This window comes from Taudactylus pleione, unplaced genomic scaffold, assembly GCF_031769625.1.
Source record: "Taudactylus pleione unplaced genomic scaffold, aTauple2 ptg000502l, whole genome shotgun sequence".
Classification (NCBI taxonomy): domain Eukaryota; kingdom Metazoa; phylum Chordata; class Amphibia; order Anura; family Myobatrachidae; genus Taudactylus; species Taudactylus pleione.
Genome location: NW_028284904.1, coordinates 5,882,320 through 5,907,373, shown reverse-complemented (window position 1 = coordinate 5,907,373; position 25,054 = coordinate 5,882,320). Strand labels below are relative to the sequence as shown.

The following is a 25,054-nucleotide window of genomic DNA, read 5'->3' as shown; positions in this document are numbered from 1 at the left end:
TTTGTTTTCCTTTGTTGATAGTATTTTGCATTTAAAAGGGGTGTCGCAGTATTGCGCACGCGGCTAAGTCGCATTTTTGCGCGCAATAGGGACGCACTTTTGCTTATGCAGCTAAGGGTACGTCATTGTGTATGCGACTAGTCGCACAAATAGCGTATACGCATTTCCGGTTGTGCTGCCACATGTTTAAACAAAGCCATTAAGTTTACATTATCAATTGTTGCTAATATCTGGGTTAACATGTATTTTTCTGCAAACGAAAAAAGTGTGTATCAGTGAGTATTTGTTTAGGGTATAACACGGGACCTAAATGTTAAGGGTATCGTAGGACCCTTAAGTGCTAGGTGCAGGAGTTGGCCTAGTGACTCGGTAGCAGCTTACCGTTTACTTTACACAAAGCAGGTGTATGGGTTGTTATTTTTGTTAGAGTTCGGCCCCCAGCGTGATTATAGCGTTCAGTAATCAATGTGTGTGATCTGTTAGGCTTATTTGAACACTATAATTGAACCGCATAATTTTGGTTAGATTATGATTGTGAGCTGGTGGGAGGGTGGACGAATCAACTGGAACACAAAGGGTACTTTTGCTGCCCCCTAGCAGTTGAAAGGTAGTCAAAAAGGGATTGCTGAACGGAAGCTGCCTTTACTTCCGTAGGTGAGTGGAAGCATCTAGAAGTCCTCCATAGGGTTTGCAGATGCACCCTTTTTCAAAGGCATCCGCAGGCAAGTGAAAGTATCTTAATTGTCTTTCACCAGTTTAAATTTTTAATGAAAAATGTAGGAGTTGTCCCAAGATGGGAGCCACGCAAACAATAGAAATGTTAGACAATGATGTGCTGCTAATGGAAGCGCCGCTTGGATCGGCCCGTCGTATTATGCATACTGAGTACGGTACGTATTCAATAAGGTATTGTGACGTATGGTTTAAAATAACGATGAAGAGTGTTAGACTGTTTCCCAGGATTGGTAGTTTTGATAAAGATGTATTGGATAATGTCCGGGATCACATCAGTCTGATGCGTTCTCGAGAGAAAAAAGTAAAATATTATGAATGTTTAAAATTGTGGCAGCATGAAGGGGATGCGTGGCTTAAAAATGTGCAAGCGACACAAACTAGCGTTGTGAGCGCATTGCCAGCAAATACACCCGCAGAGCTGGATCGCAATGCGTGCGAGCCGCAAAATGGTGCCCACGTGCGGCAAGGTAGTGTTGCGGAAGGTTTTGCCAGTAGTTCACATGCACCACCACCACCTTTTGTTGATGGAGGTGCAGATACAGTCATGAAAAAAACTCATAAAAATGTAACAAGCAACTTGTACCCTCTCTTAAGTAACCTTAAAGAAAATGTTTATGATGTGGATGATGAGCCTATTTTTATGTCTGCCGTTTCCCATGCTGTGCACATGTTAGATGCGACACCACGACAAGCTCAAATGGTGCCACCATCTCCATCTGTAACAGCAAGGGAAGCGTTAAACTCCTCTGCGCCCGTGGAGGAAGTTGTTAATACTATACGTTGCAGCAACAGATTAAACCCCCAGCCAGGTAATAAGGTCAAAGGTAGCACTGCGGCCGGTCTGCATCCCATTTGGACAATCACTGTTCCGAATGGGAATGCAGATGCGAACGGAGTTGTACCTACAAGGGATGTGGTAATGCATTGACCTTGGACAAGAGTAGAGCTAAATTCCATCATAAATGATTTCCCCGATCCCAAAAAAGAATTAGCCAAATGTCAAAGATTTTTGAGAAATTTGGGTAGTTCTCATGAGCCCACCAATAAAGATTGGCGAGTAGTGTTAAGGGCCTGTCTACCACGCAATATCGACGTGACAAAATTTATCACGGATTGTGTATTGGATGGTGACGTTCCTTTAACAGACCAAATAAACCAAGGTAATATTTCCTGCATTATAACTCAATTGGGTACATATTTTCCAGTAGTAGTTAACTGGAACAAAATTTTCACCATAAAGCAAAAGGAGAGTGAATCTGCAGTACATTTGGTTAGAGGATATTAAAGATAGCATTCACCACAGGGGAATGATTGTCACCATACTCATGGATGGCCTTAAAGAGAAGCTAAAAACCCGGGTTCAGACCTCACAGCCTGGCTGGAGGGGAGTCACAATAGATACCCTCATAGAATCCACCATAGAACATGATAAAAACATCTCAAAGAAGAGAGAGACACAGAGCGAGAAACTAATGGCCGTCAGTATTCAAGCTCTGGAAGGAATGATGGTAACATCACAGCCAGCAGACACACCTGCACCCACACCCACACCTGTACCTGAACAGTTATACACCCTCACTAATCCTACACCACAGCAAACACAGCCTTATCCCACTTATCCTACACAACCACAAGTCCCATACTACCCACAAGCTCCATACCTCCCACAATATCCTTTTCCTCAATATCCTTACCCATACCCACCACCTTTCTCTCCTGCTCAACCCATCCAACAATCCTTCCCACGGAACTGTTTTAATTGCAACCAGCCAGGACACATAAGTAAGAGCTGCACGGCAAAGAGGGTAGGACCCCCAAACCAGGGAGTACCTGGATATCCCCATAAGGGATATGCACAGAGACCAGCAAATGTCCACCAGGCACCAGCTCCAATTGTGGCCGTTAATGCTTTATTGGAGAGTGGGAGCCAATGCTAGGAGTAGGGCCATACTTGTGGTCTGCAGATAGACAGGTTGACAGGAAGTACTAGGGAAAAACTGGTAATGGTAATTGATGTAACTGATACCCAATCTCTGTTCTGCTTTCTTCCCTGTGCCCTAACACCCTGACTGTCAGTATTTTTCTTTTCCCACCTAGGGGGAGGTGTACACTACACATGGACACGAGTGTCCCATGGGTTCATAGACAACCCCAGTATCTTCTCCCAGGCCTTATGACTGTTTACAATCTTTTCAACCTGCCAATGGATCTGTTCTAATGTAAAATGTGGACGATATATTGTTGTATTTAGGTCATGTTTAAATGATATTAAACTGTTGTGCTTTATCTCTCACACATAGGACACAAGGTCGCTAAGGACAAACGGCAGGCATGCCAGGCTAAGGTCAAATACTCGGAATACTTTCCAACCCAGGGGCCCAGGCAATATTTAGAGCAGTAGATATTGATAACAGAATTTAAATTGCAGGAATTTGTGTACAAATACAGTATCCCTAGAATAATTGAATATAGGAGGGATACTCATTTCACAAGTAATGTCTTCTATAACCTGTTTAAGGTGATGGGTATTAATATCAAGATCATCCCAGACCATCTGTTTACCTGTCCCCCTTTGAGATACTGTTTAACAGGCAGCCTCATGTGAAAATATGATAATGAGGTTACTGTGCAGTGTCTCACGAAGATGAGTAAGAACAACTGAAATTGAAAATGTTATTAACTAACATGACTGAAGCAAACTCTCATGATGTTAAACCTGGAGAATCCATTATGATCCAATAAATTCTTATGTTCAGGTTGCCTGACTGATCGGTGGAAAGGTCCATATCTGATGTTGTTGACAAAGTACCACATCCTCAAAGGGTGGCCGGGGAAGATACGTGGGTCCATTCCACTCACTACAGGGTGGTTAACCAACCAGTGGAGATACAAGGCGGAGACGAGGCCAATAAAGTGGACCTGTCGATTGCGAGCTTGTGCCGGGAGGATTAAAAAGGTGACAGTGAGAAACCTGAGCTAAAAGAAAACTGTAGATCAGTGTCGCAGCAAGGGATTGTTCTGCTGTGTTCATTTTTGTATTCTTCTTCCAGAGTTTACGTCATCTTGGTTTGATTGGGGATACCCAGTTTCTGTGATGGAGGACCAATAGAGGAGATGAGAGCTGATGGCAGTGCTGATGGAGTGGAGTCAGGAGGAGGAGTGCTATGCCAAATCAGGGGAGTGTCTGACCAATCTTAGTACCATAATTGTTATGTTATTTGGGAAGACTACTTCCAGAAATTATGAACCTTACACATGGTGAAATGCTTGGTATTCATAAAAACACACTATCACCATATCTTCATACACAGTATGAACACAGAGACCAAAGAAATATGATACCTGGTGATGTGCATAAAGCCACTCAGTTAATTAGTGAGACAACTGGCTTTCAAGTTTTAGTCGCATTGGATCCCACCAGGATCACTCGGGGTATGCTAAATTTTAGATATATCCAAGATCTTGCTAAATTGATAGATAATATCACTGAGATGTATGATGACACCTTCAGGTATACAGGTAGGGAATTGCAAGCATACAAGAAAGAACTGGTGCAACACAGACTAGTGTTAAATTATTTAACAGCTGTCACTGGAGGGTATTGCGTAACTTTGGCCACCCAGTTTGGAGTAAAGTGCTGCACATATATTACTAATAACACCAGTGACCCCAAGGAGGTGATAGACCGGAAGATGGATGAAATTCTGCAGCTAAAATGGGAATTTTGGAAGAACCATAATGCTTCAGTGGCTGAAGTAGAAGAGAAGGTAGAGGAATGGGTGTCATGGTTGAACCCCGTGAAGTGGTTCTCAGGACTAGGGGAATGGGTCCAGGAAATGATCGCAAGCATAGGTAAACTCCTGATCCTTATATTGGTTGTCATCATAGTAATTGGCATATGTGTCAAGTGTGTTCCTAATGTGTTGAAGTGTGGAAAATGTAAAAATAAGGTAAATCGGAAGAGCGAAATTATGATGGTGGTTAGTAGTACCCATATGAATACTGAGGTAAATGTAGAACTGCATTACAACCCTGAACTTGGGAATATCATCATATAATGTATTATGTTTAGATGTGCATGAAATGTATTGTGATTAAAATGTTATTTAAAAACACCTCAAATAATGTAAGTTCCTAATTCCCCATCAAAACTTCCTTTATAGGACTGTGCATCCCCACATCTTTCACATGATCTCCCAAGGTCCACGGTGTGCATATAATGGTAGTTTTATGTCCCCTCCTAGAGACACATTATTGGTGGATTAAGAACCACCTTGTGCCATCCCCTAATAACATTAAGTAATATATAAATGTGTGCCTAAATTAATTTTAAATCAGAGTGTGATAGCATGTTGTTCGCTATCAAAGGGTGGACTGTCGAAGCTGGATTAGTGGCTGAGATGGAATCAGCGTAAAAATTTGCGTGCGCTACGCCATCTTGCGAATTACAGCTAGACTCCATTTTAGAAACAAGAATCTGCAAGATGCCATTTTGCAATCAGCGCCATTTTAAGTTACAACTCACGAGCTAAGTACAGATGGCAATGTTTTTGATAATCTTTTTAGAAGCCATGACAGGCCCATTCTGGGGACAACCTTCCATAGAGAAATACCAAAAACAACTTGAAAAACAGCCTCCAGAGAACAGTAAATAGAATAGATAATACACCAGAATACTGTGAGTGTTTTACATTCAAATTGGGAATCCCTGTATATAGACAAGTATAGTTGTGGCAATTGTAATATAACCCAGACATTGATCTACACAATTGAATTTGTCTGAATCCTGAACAGGTTTTAGTCTCACTCCCAGACAGAATGGCCCCACCTTGTTTGAGAAGTGAAGCTCACTGTCCATAACACATTTGCATTGCGGTTTGAAACTGTTAGTAAGGAATGAGATATGTGTGTGTGTATATATATATATATATATATATATATATGTTAAATCCATCATAGATAGAATCTCATGCATAAACACTGCACATTACGCACAGTTGCGCTGCTAACATGATGCACAGTGGCGAATGCACAATATCCTGCATGCGAACGCTGTTTATTAGCTGCATGTGTGCACATCTGCCCCAAATCAGATCAACCTAACTAGCTTCTTTTCCCATATCCCTAATACTTACATAATGCACACTTACACAAAAGGTTCCATAGCTATAAAGTAAAAGATCCAAGTTTTATTCATTTATTACAAATGCTGTGAAATAAAGACTATTTGGTATCTAAGGTTTAATACATGATAAATAAACTGTATTTGATATTCTACTGATCCGCACTTTATCCACAGCTTTCCGGTATCATCGGTGTGAAGATCGGAACATGCGTTCGCAACTTATGGACCGTAAAGACATAAAGAACCAAAATGTACTTTGTAAAACCAACAGTCTAGATTTACATGAGGTGGGAAAACAAAGGCAACCAGCTGTTGGAGGCTGGACTGTGGCCATTTGAATCAACCTGTTAAATGCCATGTAACAAATGCACCCACACTGGGAACCAATGGGATCAGCAACAAACTCCTCTATTGTGTTGTCTATTTCTGGGGGGGGTATAAATATGTGTGCTTTGACCCTGGGTTGCTAGTCTATTCTGCTGATTGCTGATTGACGGAGGTCTCTTGCTGATGCCGAAATCTGGTCCCAGAGCGCTTGCGTATGTATGACTGTATCTTGGGTCTGTATAATTCTTTGCACTAAATTGTACTTAGATCACAGCGTGTAACTGACTGTACTTTACCTTAATAATACTTTGTGCTTTGGAACACATGTTCAAGGTCTAAAGTCTTTATTTTACTTTATGACTGCGTACGCAAATAGCGTCAATTTTAGAGGTTTATAGGCAGGGTTTAGAAGGTATAGGTAGGTGCATATAGAGGTTGAAGTCCAGTATCCTTACATCCATGCCTCTTCTCCTGAATATCGGAGACTTCCGAAATTTGTGGAAAGCCCCAGAACCCCTGGGAGGATAGGACACTCCTCGTTTTGTGAATAGGGTTTTGCAGAGCCGTTATTGCACCATTATTGTCAGGCCTTCCCTCTGCTGAAAAATGGTGGGATTCAGGATATCTTGAAGTGGTGGAAAGTAGCCTAATGATACAGATGGTAACATTGAGGGGAGGGATGTACTGGAGAGAGATAAAGTAACAGCCAATCAGCTCCTAACTGCTTTATTACAGGTTTTGTTTGAAAATTACAGTTTGAAGCTGATTGGTTGGTACTTTATTTCTGTTCACTTTATCACCCTTTAAGGCTTACATACATATAGCCCAGTATTCCTGCTTGGACTTCTCCAAAGGGATTTCCAAGAACCATGACATGACATGAGACCAATAAGGAGAGTTATGTTCTTACCTGGTTAAATCATTTTCTTCGAGATCCATAGGGACATAGGCAGAGACCATGGTTATAGGGTGGAACAGGAGGATTCCAGCACCAAATAGTTAAGCTCATTCTCCCAGCAGACCTGGATCCTCTCCTATTCCCCGCCCCAGCCTCAAGAAGGCCATTTAAGTTAGCAAGCCCAAGGCAGGAGCAGAACAATAAGAGGAGAAGGAAGACCGGCATAAACAAACATAAAGGGTCAGACACCAAGAAATGCTAAAAGGAGGACTGGAAGCAGAGTAAAAACTCTGCAAATCAGGCGCATTAGAATGTGTGCCCTGTGTACCCTATGGATCTCGAAGAAAAGGATTTAACCAGGTAGGAACATAAATCTCCTTTTCTTCTTCACTCCATAGGGGACACAAGCAGAGACCAAGGGATGTGCCAAGACTATCCCATTATGGGAGGGGACATGCCAGAACTGCACTGAGAACCTGTTTGCCAAAAGCCACATCTGCAGTAGCAACGATATTAAATGAACAGAACTGGAGGAAAGTATGGGCTGCTCAACAAAGCTGCTTAGCAGAGGCACCCCTTGAGAGCTGCCCAAGAAGTACCTATCAATCTGGAGAAATTATCTAATATCAAATATGGAACAGGGAGTTCTACCACAGCTGAGGCGTGATGAATAATCAAACAGAGCCAACTGGCCAAAGTCCGTGTGGTAACCGGCCATTCCCATTTATGAAATTTGTAGAGAACAAAAAGGGGATCCATCCTACAGAGATCCCAGGTCCTATCCACAAAAATTCAGAGGACCCTCACCATGACCAAAGAGGCCCCCTCCATAGAACAATCAGGTGCCTAAAACACAGGGACCACAATGTCCTCAGTGAGTAGCCTACGCAAGTTTGAGGAATGGCCCAGTCCCAGTGAAACAGAGTTCAAGAACTCAAAAGGCAATGGCTGATTAGCCCAAAGCACGAACGACAAAGATCAAGGAGATGAGGAACAATATTTAAAGAGGAGAACACCTTGAAGAAAAGTTGTACATAAAGCATCAGAGCAATCTGTCTCTGAAAGAGGACAGTGGGCCTCATTCAGAGGCGGTCGGAGTACGCAAGCGGTCGCTCAGAAACTGGGTGGCTACTTGAATCCTGACCGGTCGCCTCTGTTGTGGTCGTTAGGCTGTGGGTTAACACCCACAGCTCTAACGACCGCTTGGGGCTTACGACGAGACCCTAGGGTAGGGTCTCACTTGTCGTAAGCCGCTGAGAGCTTCTGGCTCTGTCGGAGCTGGAAGCTCTCCACTGACATCACTAGTGGGAGCGCCTCCGTTTGGGCTGCCTCAACCCCGGCCCACCTTCCAAACGGGGCGAGCTGTCAATCAACATTGACAGCTCGCCCCCTTTGGATCGAGACCCGCTACGACCGGCGCTGTCGGTCGTAGCAGGTCTCACGCATGCGCACGAGGAAGCCGGCTCCCTCATGCGCATGCGCACTGGCAAAACATCGAGGCAGCCGTGCGGTCGTAGACAAACTTGAAGTGAGTGGACAAACTTGAAGTGAAGGAAGTCAGCCAAGGAGCGCGATTTCCTCCAGAGGCACTCGGCCGTGCACGAGTATTTTTGGAGAAACCGGGTCAGTTTGGAGTGCCAGGGCTGTGGTTTGGACTGACGGAGGGGGACAGAGGAGGAGGGGGCAACGGAGTCAAGTGCAGAAATGAGAGTGATGTTGTAGAAGGAGGCTACCTGGTTAGGGCAGGCCATGGTTGATCGAGGAGAAAGGAGAGTATCAAGTGAGGAAGACAGGACTGGTATACAACATAATAGACATGGCATGTTTGGTACTATACTGACACATGCATCTTGCGTTCGATGGTTATGGATTATAGGAAATTATTGGTTAGGATGTATACTCTGTAATGTAGTGTCTTTAGCTAGTTTAAACCAATTAAAGAAAGACAATGTAATCTCAAGAGACTGTAGAGAATTGGGACATACCCCTAATGAACTGTCCTATGAACTGCAGTGTACTACAAAGACCAAGTTTGAGGAATGGCCCAGTCCCAGTGAAACAGAGTTCAAGAACTCAAAAGGCGATGGCTGATTAGCCCAAAGCACGAACGACAAAGATCAAGGAGATGAGGAACAATATTTAAAGAGGAGAACACCTTGAAGAAAAGTTGTACATAAAGCATCAGAGCAATCTGTCTCTGAAAGAGGACAGTGGGCCTCATTCAGAGGCGGCCGGAGGATGCAAGCGGTCGCTCAGAAACTGGGCGGCCACTTGCATCCTGACCGGTCGCCTCTGTTGTGGGCGTTAGGCTGTGGGTTAACACCCACAGCTCTAACGACCGCTCGGGTGATGGTCGCGATGGTCAGAGACCATCAAGACCATCGGGGCTTACGACGAGACCCTAGGGTAGGGTCTCACTTGTCGTAAGCCGCGGAGAGCTTCTGGCTCTGTCAGAGCCGGAAGCTCTCCACTGACATCACTAGTGGGAACGCCTCCGTTTGGGCTGCCTCAACCCCGGCCCGCCTTCCAAACTGGGCGAGCTGTCAATCAACATCGACAGCTCGCCCCCTTTGGATCGAGACCTGCTACGACCGGCGCTGTCAGTCGTAGCGGGTCTCACGCATGCGCACGAGGAAGCCGGCTCCCTCATGCGCATGCGCACTGGCAAAACATCGAGGCGGCCGTGCGGTCGTAGACCGTACGGCCACCTCTGAATAAGGTCCAGAAAGTGTGGAAACCTGCACCCACAAAGAATAAATGCAGAAGGCTAAATACAGACCCACCTGCAGAAGGGAGGGGACCCTAGAGAGGTAAACACTCTGGGATTAAAATTCCTATCAGAACACCAAGTGAAGTAAATCTGTCAAAGCAGTGGCACGTCTTGTAGAGGAGGGCTTACAAGCATACAGCAGAGTGTGAATAACCGACCTGGAGAACCCTTTAGCACTCAAGACTGAGGTGTCAAGAGCAATGCGATGGGCCAGATACAGATGGAGGCACAGACCTGAGATAGAAGATCCGGCTGCAGAGAAAGCCACAGTGGAACGTTGATCGAAGATCTGCATACCAAGCATGTCATGGCCAATAGGAGGAAACCATGATTACCATGTCACCCTCCCATTGCAACATGTGGAGGACCCATGGATTCACTAGAAACACTAGACTGGCTGCTAAGAAAAGGCTGGGTGATCAAAGGAGATAGGAGATAGAATGTACTGTGCTAAGTAAACAGTAGGCTACAGTAGGCCATTGATGCTCCATAAACTTTCCTTAACTAAACAACATCTCCAAAAAAAGGTAATACTAATTACAATCAATCAATGAAATCATGAGATACGTTTAAATACACAAATGACTATTGTCGAAGCTGGATGATTGGCTGAGATCAGATCTTTGAAAATATCTGAAGACGCCATGCTTGCGTTGTCTGCATGAGACCATCTGGCGTAGTCAGTATAATATCATTGTGTATGGCGCTATTTAGCATTGTGTACATCTGCCGTGTTACTGCACACTGTTAAAGTCTTTACATAATAAATGCGCACGGATACACATATGTATTTAAAGACTTTATATATATTTAAAAATGCAAGGTTTGGCCAGTGCTGGGAGACAAGTCCTGTGGACATGTCTGTGACTAGTAATTGAAAAACACACACATACTGTGAGGTGCAGATGAGTGTTTTGAATGAAACATTGTCTTTAAGTCTGACTATCATTGTATGCCTAAAGGAACTAGCATTTACATTCCAAATAGGCTTGATTACATTGTGATTCCATCAAGTATCTGCTGGCCATCTCTGATCAGAACAACTCCCTTGTCTGTCACTTTGTAACTTAGTTCAGACAGAAATAATATCAATAATACCAGTTACTGAATAAAGCTATATATATATATATATATATATATATGTATATATATATATATAAATCCATGACACTGATGCGCTATACACAACCCTGCACACAGCGGCCACCTTTTGCGCTGCGTGTAGACACACATCGCATACTTACATATAATCAGAAATATACACATACTCATAAAAGGGTCTTTCACATTAAACGTAATATTAGAGGTTTTAGAAGCATATAATTATGTTGTCAAATGTATGTATATGATATTTAAGGTATTATTATTATTATTTTTAAATTTTATTTATAGGGCACCACAAGAGGTTCGCAGTGCCATACATACAGTAAAGGGTACACAGAACATTACATTACAATCTAGGGGAGAGGGGAGATGGACAGATAACATGAGGCAAGAGTGTGTAGAGAGGGACCTGAGTGCAGGAAGTAGGTGAGGTAGAGATGGCTGAGGCAGGAGGGACAAGATGAGGGAGTGGACCTCATCACCTGTGGTGAGGCTGAAGGAGCACAAGATGGGGTGGCCAGGAGGTGCATTTGGTGGGGGAGGTGGGGTTGCAGCAGGGAGATTGGAGGATATACTGTGACGAATTGCCTCAATTTTGGAAGAGAAGAAGGAGGCAAAGTCAAATGCAGTGAGGTAGGATAGAAGGGGTGGAGGTGGGGGGCGGAGGAGGGTGTTGAAAGTACCAAAGAGGCGGCGGGGATTGGAGGACTGAAAGGAGATGAGCGACTGGAAGAAGGATTGCTTGGTGAGGGAGAGGGCTGAGCTGTAAGAAGAGAGGACAAACTTGAAGTGAAGGAAGTCAGCCAAGGAGCGCGATTTCCTCCAGAGGCACTCGGCCGTGCGCGAGTATTTTTGGAGAAACCGGGTCAGTTTGGAGTGCCAAGGCTGTGGTTTGGACTGACGGAGGGGGACAGAGGAGGAGGGGGCAACGGAGTCAAGTGCAGAAATGAGGGTGATGTTGTAGAAGGAGGCTACCTGGTTAGGGCAGGCCATGGTTGATCAAGGAGAAAGGAGAGTATCAAGTGAGGAAGACAGGACTGGTATACAACATAATAGACATGGCATGTTTGGTACTATACTGACACGCGCATCTTGCGTTCGATGGTTATGGATTATAGGAAATTATTGGTTAGAATGTATACTCTGTAATGTAGTGCCTTTAGCTAGTTTTTTAAACCAATTAAAGAAAGACAATGTAATCTCAAGAGACTGTAGAGAATTGGGACATACCCCTAGTGAACTGTCCTATGAACTGCAGTGTACTACAAAGACCAAGAACCAATGGAATTATGTTTGTCTGTCTACATTGTTGTTATAATGATCTGTTAGGGTATATAACCTGTGTCCCGGTCCCAGTCAGTAGCCATTCTTCTTGGATGACCACAGGTTTCTGGAGTGACGACTGTTTACTGGGACCGGTGCGCATGCATATGTATCAAGCTGTACCTTTTGTATTTAATTGTCTTTGCACTAATTGTGATAGATCATAGCGTGTAACTTACTTTTTGTTGCAATAAGAACTTTTTGTGCTTTGGAAACACAGTTGGGCTGGAAAGAAATTATTTATTGTGCGACAGCTAATGCTAAATAGCGTCTTGCGATTATTTAGGGGTAACGACAATACGGTGAATGTACATTGGGAGTTGTAGTCTGCAGGATGGAACTGGAAATCACATACCCGTGAGATGACAAAAAAAACATATATATATATATATATATATATATATATATATGTAATACGTATTGAGCCCCTCAGTGTAATAAGTCGGAACTTTATAAATACAGTAGGAGAAAGGTTTCTAAGATATTCACATAGAGGTTTTTGGAAAAATAGCATGCTCCAGCATTTACCTATGATGTAAAGCCTTAGCTCCTCCTACTCATGTAAGTATAGCAAAATGAATGGCACTCAGTGCTATATTCTGTTCTTTAAAATAAATACATAAATAAAATTGTGTGTACTGTATGTATCCATCAGAAAATGACCAATATACACTCTCTGTTGCAGTACTGTTCCGTGTGATCTGTCTAAGCCCTCAGCTAAAGGCAGTAAATGAGAAGGTGAGTGACTGATTTGGGAATAAAATAACCTTCTCCATTTATTTTGCCAACCTGTAGAAGTCTTTAAGTCCAAAGTAGTGGTTAAAGAGTCTACATGTAAATTTTATTGCATCAACATGTTCTGGAGGCTTTCAGTAATCGGACTGCCACAGCTGACGTTCACCAATGGTGAGCATACATCAATGTCAGACCATCAGTGGATACTAACCATACATGGTTGTTGGCTGTCCTTACTCGGGGGCAGCGTAAAGGCATGACAGGACCAGGGCAGTGATGCCCCATGGGGATGTCTATCCAGTAAGCAGTAGACAGATACAGGTAGTGCAGTGGTGACTCAAAAAAGGGTACCCTGAGTCTGTGGGAGCCAGGTTAGAGGAGAGCACACTTCACTGCTCTTCTCTATTTCCTTGACCCCATGAAGTTCTGAGGCCGAGTCCCACTCATCCTTAGTAGTGAAGAGATTAAAGAAGAAGACAGTCCAATTTCATGGTCTCCCTAATTTGCTATTTTACATATCCTCTGTTGAAAAAAAAAATTATGAAAAATCGGCACTTTTACTAACGCATACCTTTTATTACTCTCCTCACTTGACAGAAAAGAAAATGAGGAGATTTGATTGGTCATTTTTAATTTTCAATGGAGGAAAAACTCAGGGGCCAAAGGCTGGTATTAGCAGAATGTTAATATGAAAGTGTACTCTATATATACTGTAGGACTACTTGTAGCTTAGAAGTGAAATTCTATGTTGACAACTTCCTCCATTGACTTTATATATGTACTTTGCTTTTTTTGAAAAATCTACAGTTATTACACATGGTTGGATCTGGAAACTTGAGGGGTTTTGGAGACAGGGTTTAGAAACAGACACCTCATTAATTATTAAATAGGTTATGTATAGCTGAAAAATTGGATTTTATGTCATGTTCTGGAGATAAATATCAACCTTCCCACATGCATGCAGCAACAGTCCTTTTGCATGGGATGCAATCGGGAAACCAACTGACGTAATCCCGACAGCCGGCTTCCCGACTGCTTTATCCCGGCGTGGGATAAATGACAGGCGTCTATATCTAGCCTGTCATTTTCCTGATGCCGGGAGACAGGCACCCGGCATCCCGATCGAAGAGATCCCGGGCATTGCGAGCGGACAGTCGCGGGGGGGAGGGTTGGGTTTAGGGCTCCCGGGGGACTTAGGGTTAGGCACCCCCCCCGGGAGGGTTAGGGTAGGGGGAGGGTTAGGGTTAGGCACCCCTCGGGGGGGACTTAGGGTTTAGGCAGCAGTGAAGGGGGGGTTAGGGTTAGGCACTTGCAGGGGGGATTAGGGTTAGGCACCCCTAAGGAGGGTTAGGGTTAGGGGGTTTGGTTAGGATAGTTAGTACTTAGCTGGGGACGATCAGGATTTCCAGCGCTGTGGGGCTTCCGCTGCCGGGATCTGTTGAGCTGTCGGGCTGCCGCTGCCGGGAATCGAACTGCCGGCCATGCGGCCAGCGATATTTCATACCGATTCCCTTTTGCATGTTAGAAAAACATTCTGAAAATATTTTCATAATTGGGGTCCAAAGGGAGGTACCTGAACAAGACAAATGTTGGGAGTACAGTAACCTTTATTGCCCACCTGCTGGCTGAGCCTGATACTGTACAGTATAATAGCAACAGAACAGTGACTTGGGTATACATAGGGTGGAAGGCAATTACTGTAGGTGCAATAACACGCTTTCGTGTGAAAACTTTTCACTTTTGGTTATCGCCCTATTCAATTGCAGGTGAAGTTAACTCGTGAAAATTCTCCTTTAGATTTAAAGCAAATTTTTTTCACCACCCTCTAGGCAGGTAAATACATGGGGAAAATCCCTATTTTAAGTAAAAATATGTCAGGACTTGGTTCAGAACCACTGGGACACCCTACCTAATGATTAATTGGCCATTTAGAATTTTTGAATTATCTTAATTTGGCCAATAATGACATCTCATTTTTGGGGAGAAAATGTGGAAAATGGGCTAATTGATGTGGGACATGTATATGGTGGTGCTGTATGAATGGGACAGGTGTGTGTTAGAGTTGTTTTTTGAAGGTTTTTTGCTTAAAAAGATACACATATATACTTACAGGCATTTTTATGCACCCCTAATTTAAGTCATAGTTTTGACCTTTTGGCTGCCTCCTCCGCCAGGAGGCAGCCAGGTCGGCACTGCGGGGGCAGTGCTTGGCGGGGGTGGGTAGGTCCGGGGGCAATATTTTTGGAGCTTGAGTGCGGTAGTATTTGCCATCTTCACATCCTTTCAGATCCCTCTGCCCCTGCCCAGCTCCTTCCGCCAGACGTCGGGGCTCTTGTGCGCATGCATGATCTGTAGGTCGCACATGCGCACTCTTGTCACTGCTCCGAAGCCGCTCGTGGGGACAGCTGATTTCCCATGAGCTGTTACTGCGCCAGAGCAATTATGAATTGCTCTGGATTCCGTGGCGCAATGAGTTTTAACACCCATGAAAATGTATCACTTTCGCCTGTAATTGATTTCCCCCCATAATCAGACTTTTGCAGCTTAGGTCAAAAAACGGCAGGGTGACCTGAGAGACCGAATTTGAAAACTAATATTTGATCTTTCTTTTTTCAGTTCCCAGCCATCTACCTGCAGGTAAGAAGATCAACACTTTAGTCACACTTATGGCACCTGACTCTGAGTCGAATTAAATGCAGATATTTTACACAAATGGTCGATGCTTTTAAACAGTACTGTGTGTATGTACAAAGTCGCAGTAGCAATTGAGACGCACAATCTCAGAAATGTATTAGAATTGTGCTGGGCAGTGACTGGGAGGCGGCTATTCCGGTCGCACAGATGTACGTGTTATGGAAGTGTCACGGGCATCTCGCTGTACTGGTTACGAACTCAGAAGCTTGATCACTTACATTGAGGGCCACATTCAGACAGAGACAGAGAACCTGCACCCAGCATGGGAAGGTGCTAGTTCCAATGGTTGCATCTAAAGACATATAAAGTGAGAGTCTCAGTCCTTGCATAATCAGATACAGGGATGTACATCAGGCAAAGGGTTTCTATTAGAGATGCACGCAGATCCCCGTGTTTTGGTTTTGTTTTGGCAAAACCACCCTCAAATGTTATAGTTTTGGTTTTGGCAAAACTACCCTAAAGGGTTTCTGGTTCAGATTTGGATTTGATCTTGGATTTCTTTAAAATTGCTGAACACAGCTAAAATCATGTAATTTGGACCTGTTTACATACAATCCAAAACCGAGATTTGGTTTTAAATCTTAAATCCAAACTTACAGCAAACCCGAGCCGGAACTCCGTTCTACTCAGAACCCAAAGTGATCAGAGACTGGACTCTTCTACTCAGAACCCCAAAGTGATCAGAGACTGGACTCTTCTACTCAGAACCCAAAGTGATCAGAGACTGGACTCTTCTACTCAGAACCACAAAGTAATTAGAGACTGGACTCTTCTACTCAGAACCCCAAAGTGATCAGAGACTGGACTATTCTACTCAAAACCCCAAAGTGATCAGAGACTGGACTCTTCTACTTGGAACCCCAAAGTGATCAGAGACTGGACTCTACTACTCAGAACCCCAAAGTTCAGGTGTGTTCGGTTTTCAGGAAAACTGACACATCAATAGTTTTTAGTGCACAACACTCTCCGAAACGCGCTGAAGCTACAAGGAACACACTGGATGTTTTGCCTGTGAGACCAGCTTGTGCTCTAAACAACTAGTCATCCGTTATATGAGGCGCGGGGATCTTGCACAGCCGAACCAACATGACTCTGGTATTTGTTTCTCTTTTTAACCATCAAGGAGACTCGAGTTTGTTTTTATGGACTTATTTTTGTTTATTGTTTATTTTTTATATATGTGAATAAATTCCTTGAAAAGGAATTTGGTTTTCTCGTATATTATAAGGCTTAAAATCTGCACTGATTTACACATGTGAAGCAAGAAAAAATAAACCTTTATGTGCACATGGGTGAGAAATAGATTGTAAGTTTTCTGTGGTACGCATAATAGATAATTACCAGGTCGATTAAGAACCTAAAGAAACCTTTGTTAGAATGCGAGCATGCACATAAGTGTTATTTGAACCCATAATGAGTGAATTATTATTCAAGCAGACGAGTTAAAGAAATCTTTCTAGGCACGCGGGTGAGAAAATATATGTAAGTGTCAGCCCAATTTTCCTAAAGCACAGAAAAGTAAGGAATTCACATTTGTACAGTGTAGTGTTGTTTATTGAGAATCGGTATGATTTACCACCGGACCCATGCCCGGAGGTTGGAATGCCGACAGCGGCATCCCGGCAGAGGAGGAAATCTCGATCATCCAAGGTAAGTATTGTCTAACCTAACCCTACCCCCTAACCCTAACCCTCCCTTAGGGGTGCCTAAACCTACCCCCCCTTCCCCGCCGCCTAAACCTAAGTCCCCAGGGGGGGTGCCTAGCCCTAAATTCCCCCCCTGGGGGTGCCTAACCCTCCCTCCCCCTAGCCTAACCCTAACCTCCCAGGGGGGTGCCTATCCCTAAGTACACCCCTGGAACCCTAAACCTAACCTGCCCCCAACCCCCTATCCGCACTCGGCACCCGGCGTCCCTTCGATCGGGATACCGGGCGTCGGTCTCCCGGCATCGGTAAAATGACAGGCGTCTAGATTTAGATGCCTGTCATTTAACCCTCGCTGGGATTAAGCAGTCGGGAAGCCGGCTGTCGGGATTAGGTCCGCTGGCTTCCCGACTGCATACTGTTTATTGAACTGCTATGTTATACACTGATCAAATATAACTACAGCACTGGTTTCCCTTATAGATTTGATACATGTATTATTAAAGCGTTGGTGTTGTACTCCTTTCAAGGATAACCAGCTGCTGTCAATCTATTGAGGCGCAGGGTTGAAAAAATCTTTTCCTTTCTCCTATCTACACTGTGTCCAACTCCATTTTAGATTCCATGGCATTCTGAAGCTACTATGCTTCCATGCAATGTTCTATACAATTTCATGTGATGGTCTCCTAATTGTTACTTACATACAGTACAACGCATTCAGAGGACCATATGTAATTGCTTAGTGAAATAGAAGCACTAAGAAAAGGGCCAGTTTGACCACAATTTCTAGTCTGATAAATAGGCCGATTGTATTTTATTAGTCTGTAGCGTACCCTGTGCCACCTTCTTGTAAGACCAACTCTTGTGTAATTATTGATTGATCTCTGAAGTTTAAAAACTGTGACTACAAAGTGGTCTCCAGTGTAAGGTGTAATCAGATCGCTGATGAAAATGTGAGTCTTGTATCTGCATCCAGCTAGAAGTTGTGCAGACAGTTATGATTAGAGATGAGCGGGTCCAGTTCTTAGAGAACAGGACCGACACAAACTTCACGATCCGGGCCGGGATCCGAGTCCGGCTCGGATTTTCCCGCCTGACTCGGATCACAAAAGGAGGCAAAATGTCTTGATTCTCACGGGTTTTGGGTTGTATATAAGTCCCTCCCCATAGTGATGATTTGCTTGCTGAGTCCAGGCTGTGTGTTGGTGCCCGTGCTAAGCTCCGTTGAGGGAGGGCTGTGTTGTCCAATACAGTGATGTGCAGGGGTGTGCTGTGTTGCCCATCAAGGGGTTTGCTGTTGCTGGGCTGTGTTGTCCTATCTAGGCAGGCTGTGCTGTGCTCTGTCCATGGGGTCCTATTGAAGTAGTGTTACGATAGTCACTGATTTAAATTGAATACCTCAATATCTCAGTTTACACTTATTCATTAGGAGATCATTCATTACTCTCTATACCTATTTGAATAAAGTGAAAGACACGAGTTTTATACTTTACCAATTACCTGGTGGTAATTCCTAGCTACAATACAAGCTATCCCCATACAATTTAACCATCAACAAATACACTAGTGTTGCAGTACTGGATTCCTATAGGATTATATGAACTACAATCCCTTATAGTAAATACAGGATATGCTGTAATTCAAGATCACTGTATAAATTACTATCGTATTTTCATAAGATTGCATGATTTGCAATCTTATATAGTATATCCTGCCCATTTATGCCTGATATGTTATTACTGATACTGAGGATTATTGCATAAATCACTATTCTATATATACATCACAATTATATTTATTGAATACCTGATATATTATCATTGAGTATTTATTTGAGCAAAGAGTTGCATGATTTTGATAAAGTCTGGAATGTAATAGCTGCAACTGTATCCTTTTCAATTAAGTTAGAATTGTATCTGATATAGACAGTGAAGAACTGTTTTAATATAACATATGAGTATATGGGATACACGGCTGTTCTGATAATGGACAACACTCTCTAACTAGTTGGAGTTATTCTGCCATATTTTTGGTATGGGAATAGCAGTTTAATATCCTATATCCTGGTGCGATCATGCATATATTATTTAAATAACAATAAGACCAGACATCAATATTAGAGTATTGATTTAACTCTTTATTGAGAGATATTAGAACAAGACACACATATATATTCTTTTATTTTAATAACTTTTTTCATACTATACATATATATTTCTCTATACTTTTAACCAAATACTTTGCTTTGCTTTTGTATGATTTTAAGTAATAGAATAAAGGTTATATTTTAAAATTTTTGCACCATATACAGATTCCTTTCCTCTTTCCTTTATAATATTGATAATACATCCAGAAAGAGGGAAGAAACAGGGTGAGTCTCAATTTCTAATACAACATAATACATCGGTTCTATAAATTTAATTTTCTACTTAAATGTTTCAGTGTAACTGCAAAATCTGCACCTTAACCCTTGTTAATTCTTACTAAACAAACAAAATAAACATTTTCTTTAATCAACTACTATACTGTAATATCTAATCTATATAACTTCAACCTTCTCAATTCTCTAAACAAAACATGAACTCATTCACACTGGCAGTGTGGATAGTAAGAAATGCAAATGGCCATCCAGTATACTCTGTGCTGTGTTTGTTTTTTACAGTTTCTCAAATGTCTCAAAGATCTTTGTCTTAGTCAAACATGACAGTGTTCTGCATTGTCTCTGCCCATGGTTTGGAATAAGGCTTGTTGGAATGTAACATCAGCTGCTTCATACAGTAGCTCACAGGACTTTGCATAGCGCTATGTCTGCGATGAATTGTACACCATTCAGGCTATGGGCATGTGTATTAGCATGTACAGAGGGTGAGCGACAAGCACCAAAGAGTAGGTGTCCGCCGCAGTGCCGCAGAATTTGACCCACCATGTACAGTGGGCACAGGGCCAATAATAGCTATCTGCCACACCTGTCCTGCTAGTTCTCCTCTGTATATAGAGCCCATGTCTTTGGTTAGGTTTTCCTTGTAATCCACCAGCTGACCTCTTCCATTTCTCTATGATGTTTCTTGCCATCAACTGTTTCACAGGAATTGTTTTTCTCTGGGCTCAGGCACACAGGCCTTCTGCTCCTCTGTGGCCACACTGCGCATGAGGCCAGTCTCCCAGCTTGTACAGTTCTCCTTGCTCTTCAGGCATAAGCGCCACTCTTCTGCCTTGAACCAATACATCCGCAACTTCATTGTCATCTAGTCCAGTGTGGGCATTGACATGGCCCACGGACACAGGCCTACATTTGCACAGGGCAGTGCCACTCCAGATTACTGTGCCGTGGACTTGCCAGTTGTTCTGCCACAATGTCGGCATCCAAGTGGTTAAGCCATGCAACATGGCCCAGCTGTCTGTGCAGAGAACTATAGGACTTTGTGTTTCTATCAGCACAGCTCGCAGTTCTGCATATTGGTTTGATCCAACTTCACTGCTCTCATACAACAGTTCTTGTGTTACTGGCTGGAATGCTGTACTGTCCAGCAGTGTCCTTGCATTGTCATCGTGACTGATCCATCTGTGAACCACACAAGTTGCCGCTGGTCTTCTTTTAATTTGGCATACAGTATGACTCTGCCACCTGAACTGGTCTCCCACCTATTTGCAGTAGGGGTAGTTCCTTTTCTTCACTTGTCTGTCTGACAGTCTGAAAAGATGGCTGCATCGCTACAGAAGGAGTCCATAACAATTCGTTAATGGTGCAAGCAGCACTGTAATCCAGTCCTGTTATTGTTGACAACAATGGTTTAAACTTGACAAGCCCAGCAGTCAGCTGTGATATAACTGGTACAACGTACGAGCCTTGGTGTTTCATGCGTATCCTTTCTTGTATCATCGTCCATGTATCAAAGTCTGATTTTGCATCCCTCTGTTATGCACAATCCATTCCTCTGCTTTGAACTCCTCAGCAATTGACATGTCAGCTCTGGTAATTGCTGTTGGTGACTGTGCATCTTTCAGCCGATTTAAAACCATTGACTGATAGGAGTATATTACTAAGATTCGAGTTTGGTCGAGTTAGCATTCTCTGGAGAGTTTGGGCATTTTTCTCCACTTGTAAACTTACTAATGTCAAACTCAGGAGAGAAATCTCTTTTGCTACGGGAAAATTCTGGATAACTTAGGAACCAGCACCTGGTTGCAGGGCCTGTCCTGGTTTTAAATATAGGTGAAAACAAATGCATAAGGGTCCCCCTATATTTAAAACCAGCACTGGACCCAAACTGACCAGGATGTAATGCCACAGCCAGGTGACCCTATCACCGGGTCTCCATGGCCATAGCATTAGCACCCAATGCCAGTCAGCCAAGCTGGGGATCTCAGGGGAGGTGGGGACACCCCCAAGAAATGGTTCCTCCTCTCCCCCAAAACCCAAGGCTTAGGCTGAAGCCCGGGGCTCTTCCCTGCACCCCTGGAGCAGTGGGTACGGGGCTAATAATGTGGCATACAGTTCTAAACTATTGTAATTTACAGTGGAACTACAGGTGCCAGCATGCCATCCCTTTGGCACGGGGGAGGCTTGCTTGGACCTGTAGTTCCACTGTAAAGACAATGTTGTTAAATCTATTTTTTTACACACTACATACACTATCAGCCCGCCACCCACCGCCCTAGGGTGGCCGGGATAGCCCCGGGCTATCAGCCTAGGCAAGGGATCCCTGGCCTGGGCTGACTAGCGGTCAGGACTGATGTTGTGGCTGTGAGGCCCAGTGAAAGGATTCCCCTGGCTGTGGCATCAGCCCCCCGCTAGAAAGGGTCTGGTGCTGATTTAATTATAGGGGGACCCCTACACAATTTTTTTCCCCCTATAATTAAAACCAGGACTGGCCCTAAAGCCTGATGAACATTTTGTTCCCATAATTTTAAGTACCAGGACAGACTGGCAAGTCCGGGGCTGGCTAGCCTTTTGGGTGGGGACTACACGTTATTGTTTTTTAAATTAACCCTTATAACACACGTTCCATTCAGAAACATACAAAAAATCACACTGATATGTGTATGTTGAATGACAACTCACAGCTCAGGAGGTGGTACATTGAAAACTTACATTGAGTCCATTATTTCAGTGTAAAATGGGTGACTTTAGCAAAACAAATAATGATAAATTCCCGATTTGTATTAAATAAGTGAAAGGTACTTCTGAATTTAACTGATGGTGATATCATATCTATTGTTCAAAACTGCCAAATTTGTGGCATTAAACCGCCCAATTTCAAGCTGAAAAAAAATGAATAAATCACCTGACTTTAATGATAGTAAATTCCCGATTTGCAAACAAGTGATATTATCACCCGAAAATGCAAATCGGGACCAACACGAATGTTGATAAATTTACCCCTGAGAGAGGTGTTCTTATCACAGCTGCATTTTTCTGCCTAAATTCTACACTCCCTCCCCCCTTTACAGCATCAACGAAGGGCATCCCTTTAGACATCAACATTTCATTGTTCTGTCTCAACATAATGTTTGTTCATATTTCTCTGAAAACCAGACAGCTGAGTTTCCAATTTCTGTTTTACAATATTAAATATTTATTAAATTTAAAATGCATTTTTCCTTGTTTGTTTCAGTAACACAAAGACCATAAACATACAACATGCACATAAACTCTGTGACTGATCAGATCACACCTCCCTCATTAGAATGAGACAGAGGAACATTCTTTTCAGGACAACAGTATCCAAACTGCTCAACCATGAAGAAAATTCACAATGGGTTTCAACAACCCTAACCACCAGCTACACATCCTAAGCAGATTTACAGCTATTACCCTTTTGTATCCCACTTCTGACACCATTAATGTTCTCATTGGAATGAGATAAGATTCTTAAATACAAAGATGTTAATCAAGCCACACAAACATTTATCAGTTAAAAAGACATTTATTACAAGTAAAAGAGAAAGTAAATTATAATAAACACTTAAATTGCTTGCTCTACTCAGAACATCAATGGTTTAATTCCCAGGAGCCCCTCCAACACCTTGGAGCTGGAATCTTGTACATCAAGCATAGGCTGATTCTATACTGATAAATTACAGCTTATATAGGAGAAAAAACTCCTACATAAGCATTTGAACAGGTATAAAGGTCATATTTGGAAATATACATAAACATCAATAAACAGTAGGGGGCAGTGTTGCCTCAATTATGAATGTTGGAAATCTTAACTATTTTTATAGTGTGGATCTAGATTAACTTAAGGTAAGACCATGTTGATTCAGGATTAAGTATGTCTGGTAACAGTGATCTTTCGGCCTGATTCAGACCCAGTCGCTAAGCTTGGTTAGCACCCTACTGGCTGGTTTTCACAATCTGTGCATTCATATAAGACACAATGTGCAAACCAGTCTCTGCGATCTGGAAGCGATCGTAGCGAGTACACAGACAGCCCGCAAGTTTGAGTGACACAATGTGCCATTTGTGGGTTGTGACAGGGGGAGGTCGATGGAAATGGAGGTGTGGTGGTGCAAACACAGGCGCGCCTGGGCATTAACATGGCATTTCAAGGGTGTGCATAATTAAGACAGTGTCATAGTACACGTCACATGGCTGTATTACACACTGCAGCACTCACGGTAGGGTATGGTCAACCACAAGTGCTGCGTATGGGTTGTTGCATACACTTCCTGGAAATAATGTGTTACTAAGGGAAGTGGGCATCTAATGACATGCTGGTGGGCATCTAAAAACATACCACGATCACATGCCAAGACATAGTGGGTGTGCTAATGTCTTGCTGTGCAATCGCAGGATTTGCATACTTTGGCAGCTGACGGCTGCATGTGAATGCATATAGCGACCGGGTCTGAATCTAGCCCTTTGTCCCTTCTTAGGTTCTCTCTGTCAAAAACACCTTAAGCAATGTCTGACCACCTTCTAATGTCTGACCATTATCTAATGCCTGACCATTATCTGATGCCTGATACATTCATAAAATCACTGCACACAACATGGCTTTCAGCAACCATTTTTTGCACTCCCATTACAGAGTGGAAATGCAGTGTAATATTCAACACGTATTGTGACACTGTAAATGGTAACACAGTGTAATATTCATACATGTATTGTGCCACTGTAAGTGGAAATGCAGTGTAATATTTAACATGTATTGTGACAATGTAAGTGGAAATGCAGTGTAATGGTCATAAAAAATATTGTGACACTAAGGGGTAAATTTACTAAAGTGAGAGTTTTTACAAATGAGTTTTAGAAGTGATGTTGCCCATAGCAACCAATCATTCTACAGTATTTAACATTTAACTAGCACCATCTAGAAGATAATAGCTAGAATCTAATTGGTTTCTTTGGGCAACATCACTTCTAAAACTTGCTTCTAAAAACTCTCACTTTAGTAAATTTACCCCTTAGTGTCACAATATTTTTTATGAATATTACACTGCATTTCCACTTACAGTGTCACAATACTTAAAGTGTTCCCCCTATAATTAAGTGGAACCACTGACTGGTGGCTCTGCCTTTTGTGTTATGTTGTAAGCCCTCCTCCCTGTAGATGTTTAAAAAAAAATGATATCGTTAAGTTACAGCAACCAACTGTGCACTCAGAAAAGTCCCAAATCCCTGAGGAGAGTTGAAGTGTGTCGACAGGTGCCATGTGTGAGCCTGACCTTTCCAAAATTGTACTCAAAGAGCAGCC

The 25,054-nt window shown here is 43.0% G+C and overlaps 1 pseudogene; it reads left to right on the top strand.

Annotated features, from left to right (window-relative positions):
* Window positions 1-25,054, top strand: part of LOC148501810 (ovostatin-like) — a 182,618-nt pseudogene that overhangs the window by 19,808 nt on the left and 137,756 nt on the right.